The 13,752-nt window shown below is 39.8% G+C and overlaps 1 pseudogene; it reads right to left on the bottom strand.

Annotated features, from left to right (window-relative positions):
* Nucleotides 1-12,626, bottom strand: part of LOC142831443 (elongin-C pseudogene) — a 29,393-nt pseudogene extending 16,767 nt beyond the window's left edge.
* Nucleotides 12,627-13,752: the final 1,126 nt, after the last annotated feature.

Raw genomic sequence — 13,752 nt, forward strand, 5'->3', positions numbered from 1 at the left:
CTCTCTCCCTCCCACCCCCTCTGTCATTTCTCTCTTTCTAGCACCTCCCTTCTCTTTCCTACTTCTTACTTGATTGGGTATGAGAAGAGCAATGTTACTCTACTATGTTTCTTTTAAAACAATAAGGCCAAATAACCACAGACTCAAACTCTAAAGCTGTCAGTTCAAACAACCCCTTTTCTTTGATAAATTGATTATCACAGGTATTTGTTGTAGTGATGAAATTTGAGTAATACACATTCTTCTCGATTTTACATATGAATTAAGAGTACATTGTAATAAATATTAGGGGGAAATGAAATGTATGCCTGTGGTAGAAGTATCCAGTGTTTGCTTTTAATTTTAAAGATAAACTATCAATGATACAATTAGCTTTACACATTGATTATTTTTGTTATACTCATAGTTAAACTGAGCTGTGAATTAAAAATAAGACTTGCCCACAGTAATATATTTTTTTAAAATAGAGCACTGAACTGGGGTCATTACTCACTGACTCTTCAGGAAGTTCTATGACATACTCTCTCGCAGCATGGAAGTAGACATCAGATAACCCATGACAACAGTGATGAATATTAGTATAATACCACTCACGCCCAGGCATTCACAGGATTTGCTGTGATGAATCCAGACAACTGTTACACATGGTAGAGGTCATTGTTATTGTCGTTCCATAAACAGGGAAATGGACGAAGGCAGATAAATTTCTCCAGCATCACACAATGAGGAAAGGACAGATGCGTTTGACCTGGGTCATCTGAACTCACACTCTGGACTGTTCCCAGGCTACTCTATTTCACTGCACAGAAACAATGAGAGAGAAGGGGAGGGAGGGAGAGAGAGAGACTAAAAATCATTGGATTTCCCCCTCTAGCCCCAGTGCTAAAGTGTTAAAGGAGAGGGGCCTCTCAGGCAGGATAAATCCTGGAGCTAGATAGGAAAAGTCATGGGCGAGATATTAGAGTCTGTGCTTTCCACCAGCTATCGCTTTAAGAACTGTGCACATATTGATTCTTTTAATGCTTAAAGCAACCCTCAACTCTTAGAGACATCATCCACTACTTTATGCTACAGGCACCAATGAATATTTACTTACCTGTGGCTCTGCAGTGAGTTAGCTGAACATTTGTGTGTGACCCCAGGGTTTCTGACTTCAGGGGTTTGGGTAGGATTACTTACACCCTGCCTCTTTCACAATGGCATTAGATAAACTTTGGGGAGATCTCTAGCATCATGATGCTGAAAGCCAGCCAGGTAGGTTATAGAACAATAAAGTCACTGTGGATTGGGTTTAAAATCAAGAAGGAGGACTAATAAGGCAGAAGAGGCAGACTGGTCCTGCTAGGCACATAGCAGGATTGTGGTTTGTAAGTATAATGGGTAGAACCAGCTAACACGTTTCTAGAAAGACAGTAGAATAAAGAGATGGGACTTAACTAACTTCTGGGTGAGAAATATGAGATTGTAACTTAAAAGTAAACAAAACAAAACAGTACCAGCACCCACATGCTAATTTCATCAGTAACTCATAGTGGGATAACTAGCCTGTGTCCACTAGAGTGAGGCAGAGTGAGATGGTCAAGGGCAGGGGCTCTTAGCCTGTGTGCTCTGTCTCAACACTGATCCATAGGAAAGGCTTTCTAATCGGCAATAGTGCATACCTGTTTAATCTGCTATGACTTAGTTTATCAGTGTTGTTTGGAAGAAAGGCTTCAATAACCATAAATCAGCTTACTGGGATAAAGCTGAAGTCGTATTCAAGAGCAAGAATGAACTAGTGTGTGTCAAGAGACATGGGGACAACTGTGAGACTGGGTGTCTTGCACTCTTTCTAGATGTTACTTCCAGGACATTTTCCTGGATAGACTAGGCTTTATTAAACCTCTTAGCAACAAAATGTTATTCCAAGCTGACATGCGCCATAGCTAGCTGTTTTTATTTTCCTCATCCATCTCAGTATTTTCTTTGAATATTGAATTATTCTTCTTCTCTAGTCTGAGTCACATAGTCAGCGGTGGTCTAAAAAGCATTTTCTATTATATTTTTTTTCTAATTCATTTATCCATTGTCTCCATTCCCAAACCCTTTGACAAAAGAAACTGTTATTTTAGTTTATTTTTCTTTTTTGTAGAGTAGATGAACATTATGGGTCTGTATGCTCTGTTATGATTTACATTTATGTTATTATATCAGATTGCTGAATTTCTTCCATTTCTTAACTTACTTGGTATTGTGTGTTTTAACCGTGTTCATATCACTTTGGCATTTTCAGTCCTTTGAGTCCAACAGTAGTACCATACTCATGGCTTCCCGCAGGGTGGACTCTGTACTGTAAATAATTATTATATGATTTTAAAAGGCTTGAATCTTTCAATCTGTGGGCCCAGGAAAGCTTAGGTAGGAATGTCTCTGGCACATATATCAGGAGAAATAACGTTCACCTGCCATCATTGGTTGCCTAACTGCTCTTCAGAATGGTGTATTTTCAATTCATATATTTATGTAGAGCGTATACTTCTTAGGTGCAAGTGTATTGCTTGTTTGTAGATCTGTCCTTCCCAACTCAATACAGAAAAAATGTTTAGTGTGAGTTTATTGAATAAATGAGTGGGACCAGATACACTAATCTAGCTAATGCAAAAGGAAATCAGCATGGCCAAATATAAAAGATACCCACGCGGCTTAATTTGCCTACATGGAGACTCTTTCAGTTTGCCTGCGAAGAAGAGAAAAACACTATTAAAAAGTTGCCAGAGCTTCGGGACTCTGTGTCCTGTCTTTGAACTGCTGTTTCCTCAGAGGAATGGAAGTGATTTCTATTATACTGAATATAAAGGGCATGCTCTGTGGAGCTTCCCATAATTGTTTCATGACCAAACTGTACTTCCAACACCACTTCTCCCAGAAATCCACACTGTTTCCCCTCTCACTCTACCTTCCGGTTTAAAAAAAAAAAAGAAAAAGGAAAGAAAGTTCCTGTTTGCGATGAACAGAGGTATGGATCTCCGTGGGAATGTTCACAAAGAACTGACATCCTCTGCAGACAATGGCACCGTGTCATAGGGCACGTGTTACCTTCCACATCGGGACCCCGTGTGGAATGTGTGCAGCCTGGGATAGCTATCAGGGAATGACAGACTTATGGCAACATTGTGGGCCAGTGCCAAGCCAATTGGGAGGTGGTCATGGGTGGCTACTTACAATAAAATGACACAGGATTCTGGACTGAAATCAGGGTTGGGATGAGAGTAGGAGTTTTGGTAACACAGTCCTAGACCTTTTCCAAGCATGAGTCTAGGGTCTAAAGGGAATCAGTGCAAAAACTATCTTTATTTTTTTCAATTTCTTATGGCCAAGAAACTGTAAATGAGAATAAAACTGGTTAATTCCACCTTTTAGCATAATCTCTAATGTTTGAATTTACACCATGTTTTTATCATCAATAATACTGAAAATTTTAACTATATATTCTATGCTCTATCCGGGTTTCTGGTATAGTGAAACACTGACAAAAATAAAGCACTTACCAAGAATAACTGTGGGAGGATGGGTTCATTTAGTCTTTACTTCCACATTACAGTCCATCTTCAGGGGAAGTCTGGTCAGGAGCCCAACAACTTGGAGGCAGGAACTGAAGCAGAGCCCAGGGAGGAGAGCTGCTTAGTGGCTTGTGTCCATAGCTTGCTCAGTCAGAATTTTGTTTTTTTTATTTTTGTTTTTGTTTTTTAAGAGGGTTTCTCTCTGAAGCCTTGGCTGTCCTGTAGGTCACTCTGTAGACCACACTGGCCTTGAACTCACAGAGATCCGTTCGCCTCTGCTTCCCAGGTGCTGGGATTAAAGACAGGCACCACCACAGCCCAGCCTCAGTCAGTTGTCTTAAACAACATAGGACTACCTGCTCAGGTGGTTGGGCCCTCCCGCATCAATCATCAATCCAGAAAATGCCCTACAGACACGCCCACAGACCTGTGTGATAGAGGCGATTCATCAACTGAGGTTCCCTCTTCCTGTAGTTTGTGTCACTGACAAGTGTCCAAGTGTCCAAGGTGTGTTTACCTCATGTAGACAGGGGAACTATTTAATAACAAAATGGTAATAGTTTGAGATTAAGAGAGAACAATTTTAGCATCGATCAATTGATGACTTTTGCTTTGTCGTGAAGAAATCCCTGATAGAAAGAAATGGAAGGAAGAAAAATTGATTCGGAAGTTTCATTCCATGTTCAGTCCACACACTTGGCAAAAAGTCACAGCAGTGAGGGTAAGTGACAGAGGAGCTTTTCCATGGTAGATAAGAAGCAAGAGAAGAGGTATAGAGGAAGGAGTTAGGAGAGATACAGTCCCAAGTGTATATTCTCAGGGACCGACTTTCTCCTCCTGGGATCCACTTCTTACCTTTCCTCACCTGACAATAATACTATTATTGTTAACCCATCAAGTGATTAATCTATAAATTAGGAGAGTACTCAGGATTGGATTACCGCTGTAAATACCAGCAGAGACACACCCAGAGGTATTCATCATTAATCCTCTAGCTTTATCTGATCATTGAACCTGAGATCATCTGAGAATTTAGGGAACCAAGTTCCAGCGTTAGTTTCGGTAGAGGCTGGGTGATGTAAGATTTCCATGCGGAGGGCTTTGGTATCTCTAAAGCGAATAGAATATGTGGGATACCGCTGAAATCTGTTCTGAAGTTAGTAGAACCCTGGAAGTTTCATTAAATCTTGCATGCTTTCTCTCACAGAGGTTGGGTGAAACTAAGTAGCTAATTCAGAATTTTATATAAATTTTCAGATTGCATTTCTCACCAGGAATAGTTATAAAAGAGAGAACAGTTTTCATTTCCCCATCAGCTCAGCAGGTTGTTTGTCCAACTTGAGTATCATGACACATAGTAAGGATGAAGACAAACTTGGAGAATCCCCAATAGAGTGATGGATATGAATGAGTCACAGACGAAAGAATTTCTTCTCAAATGTTGCCTCTGCAACCTTTTCTTAATGAGATTTGACTATGTGATCAAAATAGCTGAGGAGAAACACTTTACAGACAAGCCCTGGAAAAAAATCATAATTTCTGAGTTTGTGATTAGTCACCGGATCTGGCATTAAGTGATAATGGCAACATTTTCATCCTCGATCCATTTGCTCCCTTTATGCTCAGCATCACACTGCGCCTGGACCATTTCTGAACCATGTTTTGCAGGCACAGTAGACGGACAGGCTTGGTAACATCATGTGCCACTGAGCCACTCTACTGGAAACAGGTTATTTTCAGCTTCCTTGTTGCATGTTGAATCTTTGTTTAAAGACAACACACAAAGTAATAAGTAACTGATGGTCAAAGTTCTAAGTAGCTGATTGATGATCAATCAAAATTGGGGTCCCATTTCCTTTGATAGCCTGGCTTAATAATCCTTCAGTAATGGTATGTTTTTTTCCTAATGACTTCCTGGAAAAACCCTTCAAACAGATACCTGTGTTAAGAAAAGAATCCTTTATTTAAGAGAAGGGAAAGGAAAGTGGGAAGAGCAGAGGAAAAGACGAGAGTAGGGGAACATCTGCTCTGGTTTGCTAGATTGTGCAGCTATTTCAACACAGCTGTGCCAAGTTACCACTGAGTTTAAACAACAGGGGCTAGCTTCTCGCACAGAGAGCTAGAGAGCACACTGTCAAGGTGCGACAAATGCATTTCTATTCTGAGGAACTTTGGCCACCATCTTGTTGTGCGTTCCCATAACTTCTTCTTGTCTGTATGGGAAAGAACAATGGAGAGTCTTATTGGTCATTTCCAAGGGCCCGGTATCCTCCAGGAGCTACAGCCTCACTGCCTCCTTCAGTCTTCTATATTTCCCAAATGTGTCATCTACAAATATCATTACGTTCAGGATGAAGGCATCAACATACAACGTTACAATGACATGTTCAGTGCACCATAGAAGATAATTCCTTACCCAGTCTCTGCATATTTTCAAAAGCAGACAGACTAAGCCTTTTCCTAAACTCACTTTTCAAAACTCTCATAAAAAGCCAGGCATGGTGGTACATGTGTCTATACTGTAACTCAGGAGGCAGAGGAAGGGGACTGATGAGAATTAGAGCACAGCCTGGTCATACACTGAATTCTAGGACATCCAAGTCTACATGATACCTCGTCTCAACATATTGTAAAACAAATAGCTTTGAAAGATGGCTAATATCATTTTGGGAGGAAAAAGTGTAGTTTTATTTTTCAACCAGTTCAATAAGTATCATGCCTCTTTCTGGACTAGAGTTGCTGTGCCAGCTTTGGAGGACTGGGCCTCCTATACTCAGGGTTTTGCTTCTGACACACTCTACAGGGTCTGCATGTGTCTTTGATGTTTGTTTTTGTTACCCATGGAAATTAAGGTCCAAGAATAAATTAGTGCAGATATCTTGACTCCAGGGATTATTGTGAGCAGTAAGCCTCATTTGTATTGTCCTGACCTCATGTTTTAGCCAACATGGACTACTCATGTGTGGCTTGGTGTAGTGGGAGGATGCTCTTGTACAATGTAAAGATCTGTCACTCATACTCATTTAAAAATACGCTGATTGTCCAGTAGCCAGGCAGGGAATACAGGCAGGGTGACCAGACTAGGAGAATTCTGAGAAGAAGAAAGGCAGAGACACAGTCACAGGCCAGACACAGAGGAAACAAGATAACAATGCCTTACTGAGAAAAGGTTCAAAGCTATGTGGCTAAAGATAGATAAGAATTGTGGGTTAATTTAAGTTATAAGAGCTAGTTAGTAATAAGCCTGAGCAATAGGACAGTTTATAATTAATATAAGCCTCTGTGTGTTTAATTGAGATTGAATGGCTATGGGACCAGGCAGGACAGAAACTCCTGTCTATAGCTTGGCTTTCTCAGGACCTCATGGATGACTTTTAAGGGTAAGAGTCCCAAGAGTAAAACAGAACTAAGGTGAAACTGGGTGATGTTTCTCAACCCATTCATAGGAACAGGCTCACACAGCTTCCCTTCTGCCCCTTTCTTTTCATCATAAGTGAGTAACACAGTTGGGCTGACCCATAGTCAAAGTGGGGGAGGATTAGATTCTACCTTTGGGATGAGGTACATAAAAGTATTTCTGGACATGTCTTAGAACCATTACAGCTGAAGAAATAAATGTGGGAATAATTTTGTTAGTGATAGCTGGATACTGTGAAGCAGAGCTTCTTAGATTTTTTTCTACTTATGACCACATTTTGCCTAGGAAAAATGTTTAACAGTCTTAGGGTATATATGTATATAAAGACTGGTATGCTATACTAATTAAATAGTTACTGGTAATAAACCATAAGGAAATTTATTTTGAAACAATTCTCTGCACACATAAAATGTTATTATTTATTAAAGATGAAAGCAAATTATTATAACACTAATAAAGAATTAAATCTTGACTGAATATTTAAAACTATAAATCATAGAGCATCTTCAACAGATATTAGGATATTAGGGCTAATTGATATATTAATTTTATAATTATCAATGCTGAGAATTCTGTTTCATATAAATGGTAGAAGTAAGTTTAGGATCATTTCAGAAAAATTTGGAAATTTTCTTCTAATCCCAAGACAAAATTCTTTTGATGAATTTTTATATGACACTAAAGTCATCAGTTCAAATGACCAGTATTAACATTATTAGAGACAACATTAACTACTCAAGATGATATAGAGCAACCTTAAATTTATGATTTGAAATCATAGCAATTTAGGTCCAGCAAGGCGTTACAGTGGGTAAAGGTACTTGCTGGTTAAGCCTGAGTTTGATTTCTAGCAACCATATTATGGATAGAAAAAATCCTGAACTCTCTAAAGCTGGCTTCTGACCTCCACCCATGTGTTGCTATGGTGTTGTGGCGATTTGAATGAGAATGGCTAACATAGGCTCAGCTATTTAAATCCTGGGAAGGATTGGGAGGTATGGACTTCTTTGAGGAGGTGTGCCGCTGAGATTGGGTGGGCGTTAAGGTTTCAAAAGTCCATGACATCTCCAGTCTCTCTGCCTCATGTTAGTGGATCATAAGTAAGCTCCTAGTTACTGCTCCAGCACCCTGCTTGCCTGCGTGCTGCCATGCTCCTCCCCAAGATGGTCATGGACTCACCCTCTGGAACTGTAAGCCCCTAATAAGCTCTTTCTTTTATACGTTTCTTTGGTCTTGGTGTCTCTTCACAGCAATTGAACTAAGACAGGAATGTATGTGATTGTGCACATGTGCACACATACACAGCACACACACACACATAGGTAATATAAAATAAAATGAGAACAGAATCCCATGAGTTTAGGCCTATCCCTATTTTCTATATGAAGCTATTACTATTAGTTAACCCTTAGTATCCACTTTTTGATAATCACTTCATTAATTTAAACTGACTCTTTCTAATCACTCAGTAGAACAATCAATATGTATCCTACTATAGAGCCTTGAGAAGGATTTATTTTATCAATAAGGATACAGAAGTCCAGAGAGAGTACCTAAGAATGGCTTGGTCAGAGGAAGGAAAGAAGAAGCCAGACTCCCCAGTGTGTTGCTTGGCTCAGTCTAGGACCTTAATCAGCAGGGACCCTTCTGCCTCCTTAAACACAGGCTTCTACCAGAAAGGAGAGCCATTTGCAATTGCTTTACAAGGTTTTTTTTTTTGTTGTTGTTGTTGTTGCTGTTTAAGCAACCAAATAAAATTTTATTGAAGTGTTAAAGAGGTACACCCCTAAGCTAAGGAGAGGATGTGAACTGCTAAGCATTGTGGGTGATTTTTTCCTGTTTTCTTCTTTTAATTTAAAAGATTTTCCTTTTAGCGCGGAACAACAATTGCTGTGGTGCTCTAATTAGAATCAGACTAACAGAAGAGAATACTAATGGACTCTGAACTTTCAGAGAGCACAGTTCTGTCCTGAAGGAAGCCCTGTGTGAAGGACAAAGAAAAGGAAGGAAAAGTAATGATAGATCTCACCCACAAACAAGCCCTGTTTGGGAGCAAAGGACCACCTCCTAATTCTCAGAAATGCTTAGGATACAGCCTTTCTCCGCAGTCATTACAAACGAAGCCTCTTAAATAAGTAGTATCAGTCATGTCCCCAGGGCCAAAACCTTCCAGGATTAAGATGAAAGACAGGATGTGGTTGGTCCCCTTGTTTAGTAATCCTCTGGTATTCAGTTAGGAAGCAGTATTAAACTTGATTCCACAAAAATGTTGATTCCATGAAAATGTTGAGCAGCTATGCAGTGGCAATATTGTTTAGCCTTAGGAGAATAAAAAGAAGGAAGCCAAACCCTCAAGGAGTGGCCAGTCTTTCTGCTGACATAGACAAAAGATAGATAATAGGCTGTTAGAATAGGTGCAGTTCTTATTATTAGTTTTTTAAATTGTTCTACACCATAACTTATTTTCATTTATTACACCATCCTTCTTATCTGTCCTTATTTAGGTTACAAGGCATGTGAAGCAAATATTAATTGAAAGCAGTTCTATTCAGAACCTTGGATGTTTGAAATAGAGATTTCAGAGGTGGAAAACTTATATGTCGTCATCCAAAATATGGAGAAGAACAGCAGGTGATTGGTGAAGGGGGACTAAAGTATATGGAAAGCTCAAGACTGAGGGATCCAAATGGTCAGTCATCCAGTGTAATGATGAGCCTTGGCTGAGAGGAAAGGATCCATTTTGTAGGTTTCTATTCTTCAAGTTTCTGGAAAGCCTTTTCTTGGATTGAGATTCCTGCTAGTCTAACAAACTCATACTAGAATTTTATTTCCCTGAATCTATCATTATTTTTCCAGACTAAATTCATGGGTTTTGGGTTCTTATAAACTCAGTGGCAAGCTTATACTAACAAGTGTCTCCATGGGAGAAAGAAACACTGAATCACATATTATGTGCCAATTTTCATGTGTTAAATATTCAGATCATGGTAGATTTAAAGCTACAATCAGGACGTCAGCAGAATCTCAGAATTCCTAAACGTTTAATAACTGGTTCCTGCGGGTCTGTAAACTTCTTTCTGTACATCCCTGCAGATCTGCCAGCTAAGAGGTCGGCTCTCATGCCCATCTCACCTGTGCTTGCCAGCTTTCTTCCAAAAATATCAACTTCACTGAAAGCCATTCATCCTATGCAGTGCATAAGGGGAATGATGGAATTTCTTCTACCGTAACCTTTCTCATTAGGAATCAGAAGTGGATTTTCCATGAAGTGATTGATTCAAGACACCCAATTTGAGAAAAAAAAATTTCTAATATACCAAAAGGTCCTGAAAATTGTAATAATACTTTTTAAAATCTTTTTTTGTAAATATATAAAGGTTTTCTGACCATTCTAAACTTGCATCTCCAAATGAACTGTGAAGATGCCTCTCCAACCTCTTACCCCACAACACACACACATTTTCACCATGAACATGAACTCACAGACACTACGACTCTGCTTTTATATGGTATCTTTCTACAATTATAGTCTCTTTCTATAACCTTAACTCTTAGGTTATTACAAATCTGTACCATCAACTAACATGAAGCCCAGTCTATTTCAACAAACCTTGGTTAGACAAAGGTATAGCATTTTTATTAATATGCCAAAATGTTTGTCTGTCTAGGGTTTGTGGTGGCAGGTAATCTCGATGATTTTTCATTGTGGATGTATAGTTCTATTTACACACATTTTGGAATAATGTACATCAAAGGTGACAATCTATACCTTCTAGAAACTCTGAGGTCTTTTAATTCACATAATTCTAAATGCCATGTAAGTTCATTGACATATGGAGACTGGTGAATGGAGATGGTGAAAGCCCTCGGGTGGGCCACTCTAGAAGGAGAGGAAGCTTGCAATTCTATTTCAAACATAATCAGCTGCCTGGATTCCATGCCTAAAGTTAGCTAATACATTTTCATCTGTTAGTAATTAAGAGTTATTTTAAAATGTTCCCCGAGCCTTTCCTCGGCATTACCTATAAATCAAATTACAGAAAAACAATTTGATTTTGAAATCATTTTGGGAATATTTCCTTCTTCATCTGTCTTGTTGGTATGCAGCATTTGCAGAGTTAGAAAAGGAAACATGAGAAACACAACCAACTGTGACAAAAAAGAAAACCAGAAATTCAAAATTAAATACATAAAGCAAAGGCAAAGCAGAAACATGTATTACAAAGAGACCTGCACAGCCCACAGAAGGATGAGGTCCAGGGGTTTAAAATCTAGACCCAAGAAAAGAGGATTGCAAATCGATTCACAAAAGGTGCGATTCCAAACTCAGTAAAGAGATTACTGGCCTTATTTAGATTAAACGATTTCATTCAGCGAGTGCCCCATTCTTTAAATGAGACCTTGCTTACAAGAATCCAAATTTCTTGCATTTGTCGAGGAATAATTTCATTTAGTAACATAGAGAAAATGGACAGTTTCTGAGGAGCGCCTTCATCCCTCAGTCATGCCCTGCCTGTTCACACACCTTTGCTTGTCACGCCTGTCCAACTTGTCCCCAAAGCTCCTTTCGTCTCTTGTCAGTCCTCAAGACCTAATCCTCCTCCTTGAAGTTCCATTTAGATCTTTTCCCTTTTTATTTAATTCCCCTATTTGTAATGTACTATACTCACTGAGAGCATTCATTGTACACCAATGTATTAAGCTAAATTCTTTTCGTCCTTCCTATTCTGTAATCTATTGTTGCCCAGAAGCAGAGGCAAATATATTATGAAAAGAAGAAGGTAAAGTTATTTAAGACTTTGAATTATTCCCACTGATGGCACTAAATGTCAGGTATTAAAAAATAAATAAAGTCTGCAGCAGACTTTAGGGGTGATGTAAGTCCTCCAGTTGGGTTTCGGTCCTAGTTATTTCACTACAGACACATGGCTTAAGGACTTGGGATATCCTGTCCATCTCTGAGAGCTATTATTCAAGATCTTATTAGGTATATAAAATAAAACAAACACAAAACGTGCAGAATAGAACCTATCACATAAGTTCTTAGATTATGCTACCAATGGTCATAGGATTTATTCAGAGATTATACACGTCATTATATATTTGTAAAGTATATGTCATCTATAAATGTAACAACAGAGAACAAATCCCCTATTATGTTAAGTGAGAAAGTGAGTAGCAAATAAGATTTAGTAAAAACAAACAAATGGAAATTTGGGAGGCCCAGGCATGCAGAAAGACAGCCAAAGGTCTGCACAATGCCCCTTGGCCAGCACAGGTGGGCACCACTACGTTGAACAGGTAGGCTCATATGATAGGAAATGGGAGAGAAGATGCTGAGTGGTTCCTGCACTGTGGAGAGAAGCAGAACTGGAGAAAAGAAGGTAGTGAGGAAGAAGCTGATATGGGTGACCTACATTGCCACCTGGGGCCATGTGCTGTTCGGGTCTGAACTGCCACTTTGATGTCGTAGGACCACGATGTGATTGGGACCATACCAATATGAGTGCAATCACTGCAGTGATGTCTGGGCCCAAGCTGCGGCAGAGAGACAAGTCTGGGTCCATGGTGGATGTCCGTGGCCCTTGTTGCCCCGGGGAGTGGGGTGCGGGGCATGGGAGAGCTGGACCCAGTAACCTCGGCATTGGAGAAGTGGTTCTGCCCCACATCATTCGTCTTGTGAGAATTACCTAGCCACCAGATCCGGAGACGTGACCCTGATAGTGTGGGCACGGGAGCTGACCCTGACCCCACCTGATGGAGTGGGCGGTCCCAACAAAAGCTAGGATTGATCATACAAGTCCACATCCAGGGCTCTGAGTTGGCAGATCCCAGCATCTATGTTATCTTCACTTGCTGGAATAAGGGAAGGGACTGGCCCTGTGGGACAGTAGCTGCAGAATCGCCAGCACGGTATTTTAGAGAAGTTTCAGTGAGGGTCTGTTATTGAAGGTGTAACAGAAGCCAGAGACCTTTTTAAACCAGACCAACCAGACCAACTACTCATTGAAATGAATATTTGCAAATAACACTGCTTGAGCAAAAGCACATACTAACTACATGGCACTTCACAGCTTCCGATTGGCATTGGCCACTATGACAAAAGTATCTTTCCTGGAGAGGCGGTAAAGATGGAGGGTTGAAATGTTTATCTTTCATTTTTAAATTTTCTTCTGGGGGCGAGGCTACAAGGGTGGCAGGCAGACATAGAAGGACTGGGAAATGTGTGTAATTGCAGTGCATGGTGTGAAATTCCCAATCAATAAAAAATATGTTAAAAAGTGGAAATTTTTCTCAAACATGAAAAACAAAAGATTAAATTGTGGGAGAATTGTCTATATTCTGTCAATCATGTTTTAAATAAACGCTGATTGGCCAGGCAGGAAATATAGGTGGGAAAACCAGACAGGAAGCAGAAATGATGTAATGAGAACAGGAGAATTCTGGGAAGGAGGAAGTTGATTCCTCTCACTCTTGCCTAGACCACCAAAGCTGCAGGATGTGATCTGCCTCCCTGAAAAAGGTACTGAACCACATGGCTAACATAGATCAGAAAAATGGGTTAATCAAGATGTGAGAGTTAGCCAATGAGAGGCTAGAGCTAATGGGCCAATCAGCTTATAATTTATGGAGACCTATGTGTGATTTTCTTTGGGGCTAAATAGTATCGGGTGGGACAAAAACCACAACAAACAAGCAGCCAGCCCTCATGTTACATTAAATAATCCAGCAATATTTTTTGAAGCAGTCTGTCTCACATGTAATAATGGCATTTACAGCTTTGGGGTAAACGCA

Source organism: Microtus pennsylvanicus, chromosome 1 (genome assembly GCF_037038515.1).
Source record: "Microtus pennsylvanicus isolate mMicPen1 chromosome 1, mMicPen1.hap1, whole genome shotgun sequence".
Taxonomy (NCBI): domain Eukaryota; kingdom Metazoa; phylum Chordata; class Mammalia; order Rodentia; family Cricetidae; genus Microtus; species Microtus pennsylvanicus.